Source organism: Etheostoma spectabile, unplaced genomic scaffold (assembly GCF_008692095.1).
Source record: "Etheostoma spectabile isolate EspeVRDwgs_2016 unplaced genomic scaffold, UIUC_Espe_1.0 scaffold00010287, whole genome shotgun sequence".
Taxonomy (NCBI): domain Eukaryota; kingdom Metazoa; phylum Chordata; class Actinopteri; order Perciformes; family Percidae; genus Etheostoma; species Etheostoma spectabile.
In genome coordinates this window covers 7,501-14,132 of record NW_022603818.1, presented here as the reverse complement: position 1 = coordinate 14,132, position 6,632 = coordinate 7,501, and the positions used below count along the sequence as shown (strand labels likewise).

At 40.0% G+C, this 6,632-nt stretch overlaps 1 pseudogene; it reads right to left on the bottom strand.

The window, feature by feature from the left end:
• Nucleotides 1-1,535: 1,535 nt before the first annotated feature.
• LOC116679307 (complement C1q tumor necrosis factor-related protein 3-like) lies at nt 1,536-5,117 on the bottom strand (annotated as a pseudogene).
• Nucleotides 5,118-6,632: the final 1,515 nt, after the last annotated feature.

Genomic DNA, 6,632 nt, shown 5'->3' with positions numbered 1-6,632 from the left:
TGTGCCTTATCGTAACTACCTCTCTATCGACCTTAATACCGAATCGATTGAAGATTTCTACATTAAAAAAATAGTTTACCGTATATTAGCATTCAGAATACCAAAGAGTTTACATATTAAGTTCAGGTAAAATTGAATAAAATTAAATTATTACCTGCATATAAATAATAAAATAAACATAAATCCACCCAAAACCTCTATTTTTTGTTTGAGTGTCTAATGGTCATTACTTTAAATGAAAACCAATTGATGTATTGGTAGAAATATGGAGGATTATAAAGACAACATGAGCCTCTTTCAGTCATTTCAGTCAGTGGTTTCAGTCCTATCTGACAGACAGGTCTTTTTCTGTAAACCTTGGGCCTTTTTACTCTAATAAAGCCCCGATTGACAGCGGGGTGCCTCAAGGCTCAATTTTAGGCCCAGTCTTGTTCTCGCTGTATATGCTGCCACTGGGATCAGTCTTCCTAAAATACAACATTTCCTTTCACTGCTTTGCAGATGACGTCCAGATTTACCTACCTTTGAATTCTAAAACAAACTCAGGTGAAGCTCTGTGTAAATGCCTACATGAAGTAAAAGACTGGACGTCATTGAATTTTTTTAACTTAAATGTTAAAAAACTGAAGTTGTAATTTTTGGGGAGCCCGAAGTCTCTGGTTTTAACAATGCTCTTGGTCCAATGTTCTCAAACTGCTGCCCATTTGTAAAAAGTCTTGTTTTTATTGACGGTTCTTTTAAACTCAATAAACAGATCAGTTCAGTGGTAAAAACAAAATATTTGTTATGCCTTTTTCTTATGTTGTTATCTATAATTGTACAGCACTTTGGGGCGGTAGTGACTGTTTGTAAATGTGCCATAAAAATAAACTTTGACCTTGACCTTGACCTTTCCCCATTGGTTCCAATTGAAGCAATTCTAAAACGTAACCCTGGTAAGATGGCCGCCACGTGGTTGCATACTGGAAGGGAAAGTCTTAATGAGATGCAGGTTAAATTACCTTTGATATTTTGTTTTCATTCATTTAGTAAGCCAAGCTATACAAAATATACTATTCTGCTGGCTTGCATGATAAGGGTGACAATATTCTACTAGTGTTTGTGTGTGTGTGTGTGTGTGTGTGTGTGTGTGGTGTGTGTGTGTGTGTGTGTGTGTTGTGTGTGTGTGTGTGTGGTGTCTGTCTGCTTGTCTGTCTTTCTGGAGTCCTCTGTCATGTCTCTCCATTAGTCTCCAGTAGAGTAGAGTCTGTCTGTCTCTCCTCAGCATGTGTTGTGTTCTGGATTCTGAACCCACTAGGGACCAACAGTACCCCCACGTGGTTGATAAGAAGAACTGCATGCAATGCAATTAATGGTAACATTTTACCTAGAGCCAACATCACATGATCAATATGGGACAACATCACATGATCACTATGGGACAACATCACATGATCACTATGGGACAACATCACATGATCAACATGGGACAGGCTACAAATCCACAATATAAGATAAAATTGACACAAAACGAATAAAGAAACGTTCACATAAGGAATGGCAATGATATGTTTATTTGATTAAAATGACAGAAACAAGAAGAGAATCTGAAACATTAACCAGTTTATATTTGAAGGAAGAAAGATACCTGTCTACAATCATTACTTATTATTTGGATGCAGAGGAAATCAGATCAAATCTATGACGTGCTATGAAGACTTGTTTAAGACAACAACAACCTGACACAGAGCTGCTGTTTCTGTCTCACATGGGGAACACCAGGTGTCCACTGAAGGTGGTGTGGTGATTATAATCGTCAAACGCTAATCCGCTTGCCAACAGGAGCACAGACACGAGTCTCCCGCCTCCAGCAGCAGGGTGACGCCTTTAGAGGTGGTCATGAAACCGTCTTCTGATCCTCAAATGCCATGAAAACCTTCTGTGAGTTCTTGAGCAACCAAGCCCTGAACCGTGGCTGTGGTCTCCATATGCACCGGTCGTCCAATCAAAGTGGTACGCTCCTTTCACCGGGGCAGTGAACAGACCTGGGGGACGTACAGGACAGATGTTCATCATCAGGAGAAACAAGCTGTAATGTTACCCTACAGGACAGATGTTCATAATCAGGGAGAAAAGAAGAAACAAGCTGTAATGTTACCCTACAGGACAGATGTCATCATCAGGGGGAAACAAGCTGTAATGTTACCCTACAGGACCAGATGTTCATCATCAGGTAGAAACAAGCTTGTTAAGTACCCTGCAGGACAGAGTTCATCATCAGGGAGAGAAACAAGCTGTAATGTTACCCTACAGGACAGATGTTCATCATCAGGTGAAACAAGCTGTAATGTACCCTACAGGACAGATGTTCATCATCAGGGAGAAACAAGCTGTAATGTACCTACAGGACAGATGTTCATCATCAGGGAGAAAAAAGCTGTAATGTTACCCTACAGGACAGATGTTCATCATCAGGGAGAAACAAGCTGTAATGTTACCCTACAGGACAGATGTTCATCATCAGGGAGAAACAAGCTGTAATGTGACCCTACAGGACAGATGTTCATCATCAGGGAGAAAACAAGCTGTAATGTTACCCTACAGGACAGATGTTCATCATCAGGGAGAAACAAGCTGTAATGTTACCCTACAGGACAGATGTTCATCATCAGGTAGAAACAAGCTGTAATGTTACCCTACAGGACAGATGTTCATCATCAGGGAGAAACAAGCTGTAATGTTACCCTACAGGACAGATGTTCATCATCAGGTAGAAACAAGCTGTAATGTTACCCTACAGGACAGATGTTCATCATCAGGGAGAAACAAGCTGTAATGTTACCCTACAGGACAGATGTTCATCATCAGGGAGAAACAAGCTGTAATGTTACCCTACAGGACAGATGTTCATCATCAGGGAGAAACAAGCCGTAATGTTACCCTACAGGACAGATTTTCCAAAATGTTCCAATCAGTCAATCACTAAAACATATTAATATAATATCAGAGCTACCTGTGGTTGAGCTGTAGGCGTTTCCGATGTTGGTTTGGACGTTTTTGAAGATCAGGGTCATCGCCGTTGGTAAGGGTCCCAGAGTTGATCCTCGGCTTTCAGCCAGCAGAGAGGCTGAGAATGCAACCTGTTGGACTGAGAGAGAGAGAGAAGAGAGAGAGAGAGAGAGAGAGCGAGAGAGAGGAGAGAGAGATGGAGAGGAGAGAGAGACAGAGAGAGAGAGAGAGAAGAGAGAGAGAGCAATGTAATTTAAAAAAAATCATCAAAATCATTTTCAGTCCTATCTCCTCTAATACTTCGAAAACATAAAAAATCATTATCTGTATTGAAGCTTGACAGTTAGAGTTAAAGTCTGTCATCATTCTAGAAGAAAACAGCAGGTGGTAGACTTCCTAGAGAACTCCAAGTACCTGGAATTAAAAAATACTTAAAGTAGCTGTGGAGTTTTGAGTCAATCATGAGAATAATCCTAGAAGCAGCCGAGAGAAAGAACAACTACGTAGATCAAATGAATCATGATTCTAACCGCTGCAGTTTCAGTTATTTAGAATAAATGATAAGCTGAACTTTACTCTACACAGTTGAACCGAGAGAGCAATACCTTGTTGTTGTTGATTCAGCTTTTCCAGTCGTCTTCTGCTTGTCCACCTGAGCCTTCAGTTGGTCCACTTCAGCCCTCAGCTGGTCTCGTTCTGCAGGATCAGAGACAGTTTCTTGTTAGCTTCATTTTCTGAACTTCAGTTCATTGAGACGTTGCTGTAGAGCTGCATGGATCAGCTGTCAGTCATCAAAGGAATCTCAAACTATTTTTATAATCAATGAATCGGTTTGAGTCATTTTTTAATTAAAATGGATATCAAACTTGTGTGATATCAGTTTGTAAAATATTCATATTTTCTAGTCTCTTCTCTCCTCTGGGACAGGACACTGAATTTCTTTGAGTTGTGGACAAAACAAGACATTTGGAGACGTCATGTTGGGATTTTGGGAAACTGATTAATATTTTAGAGACAGAACAACTCATTTATTCATCTAGAAGATATTCTACATATTAATCTACAATCTCATCCATTCATCTAGAAGATATTCTACATATTAATCTACAATCTCATCCATTCATCTAGAAGATATTCTACATATTAATCTACAATCTCATCCATTCATCTAGAAGATATTCTACATATTAATCTACAATCTCATCCATTCATCTAGAAGATATTCTACATATTAATCTATAATCTCATCCATTCATCTAGAAGATATTCTACATATTAATCTACAATGAACATAATCAGTATTCTCAGACCTATTTGATCCATAACATAGTAAATCCATATTTCTCTCCTTCTGGATATTTCTGCCCTGCTGGGACCTGGTGTGAAGAGGTCTGAGTCTACCTGTAGCCACGTCGGCCTTCAGCTGGACCGGAGGCGGGTCAGGGTCTCTCAGAGCAGCGTAGAGGTCTGGAGGAGACGGTGGTTTGCTTTCGAGGTTTCATTGCGGAGACGAAGCCGAGCAGCAGCAGCAGCGTGAAACTCCAGAGGTCTTCATCATGTTGGGTCGGATGCAGCTTCATATCATCTGGTTATGGTGAAGGTCCTTTTATACAGTCAGGCTGATGGATTCCAGGAAATGGAGCGGGGGGGGGGGGGGGGGGGGGGGGGGGCATTTGGTCAGAGGGGCTGATGACCTTAGGGGGTAAAGTCAGTCAATGGATTTTGGTCTGATGGTAAACAGTGGGTCAGATATAGTAAGAGATGAGTAAGGTTCATAAAACTAATGAATAACGGAAAGGGACCGTTGTTTTCCTCAGAATATACTCAGGACTTTGATTTCATGTTAAACTATTATAACAAATCACAGACAACTATAAGAGTTTTCTAGGAGTCAGTTTGGATCCGGATGTATCCGTTGAAACAATCTCACAATAGCCATTTTTATTTTATTTACAAATTAGTAATATCCTGTCTCAAAACAACTAGTCCATGCATTTGTTACTTCCAGGTTGGACCACTGGAATTCCTTAATATCAGGTTGCCCAAATAAGTCCCTTAAAGGCATATTTCACCAATTAGTATTAAGCTTTGTATCAGTATTTTTGAATACCCGTGCTTCCTTCCCTCATGTGCTCCTGGACGAGCGATCTCTGTATGTGTCTCTAGAAAAAAAACTTCTGATGACGCAAAAAATTGTTGTTTTGCATCATAGTAGGAATATTTGCCAAGAGGCTGTGGATTACAGCCAGTAGGAGGAGCTGTTGTGCAAAATATATTACCAGAACAGGAATAGCAAGTAGACAATAGACGATGAATTGGTTTGAGGGAATGTTTTCATTACAAAAAACCGTGAAACTTGTGTGATGTCTGTTGAGAAATATAAATATTTTCTAGTTTCTTCTCTCCTCTGAGACAAAACAGGACATTTGAGGACGTCATCTTATTCAACATCTATATTAACCAACTGGTCTCTATGCTGTCTGAGTCCTCTATTCATCATCATATTAACCAACTGGTCTCTATGCTGTCTGAGTCCTCTATTCATCATCTATATTAACCAACTGGTCTCTATGCTGTCTGAGTCCTCTATTCATCATTGTATTAACCAACTGGTCTCTATGCTGTCTGAGTCCTCTATTCATCATCTATATAACCAACTGGTCTCTATGCTGTCTGAGTCCTCTATTCATCATCTATATTAACCAACTGGTCTCTATGCTGTCTGAGTCCTCTATTCATCATCTATATTAACCAACTGGTCTCTATGCTGTCTGAGTCCTCTATTCATCATCTATATTACCAACTGGTCTCTATGCTGTCTGAGTCCTCTATTCATCATCTGTATTAACCAATGGTCTCTATGCTGTCTGAGTCCTCTATTCATCATCTATATTAACCAACTGGTCTCTATGCTGTCTGAGTCCTCTATTCATCATCTATATTAACCAACTGGTCTCTATGCTGTCTGAGTCCTCTATTCATCATCTATATTAACCAACTGGTCTCTATGCTGTCTGAGTCCTCTATTCATCATCTATATTAACCAACTGGTCTCTATGCTGTCTGAGTCCTCTATTCATCATCTATATTAACCAACTGGTCTCTATGCTGTCTGAGTCCTCTATTCATCATCTATATTAACCAACTGGTCTCCATCCTAGAGGAATCAGCAGCACCTGGTCTCACTCACGACTCTGAGATCAAGTTCCTGCTCTATGCAGATTACCTGGTTCTGTTGTCCCCTACAGAACAGGGTCTACAGCAGACCTGCTGGAGCAGTACTGTCAGACCTGGGCCCTGGCAGTAAACACTCAAAAGACAAAGACAATGAATTTTCAGAAAAGATCCAGATCTCAAGGAAACACACACAGCTTCACATTAGGAATAAATTGACTTTACTGTACACATTACATTATTTAGGACTGAAAATAAGTTCCACTGGAAGTTTTAATCCAGCGGTAAAGGAGCTGAGAGAGAAAGCACGCAGGTTGGTCTACGCAATACAAAGTCAAAACTTCATTAAAGACAGGAAACAGACTACCACAATAAGACAAGACAGGAAAACATAGAATGGTTGGATTTGAATTGGATAATCTGCTCTCAATATTTTAAAGTTTTATCAGAACAATACAGAAACACTCACA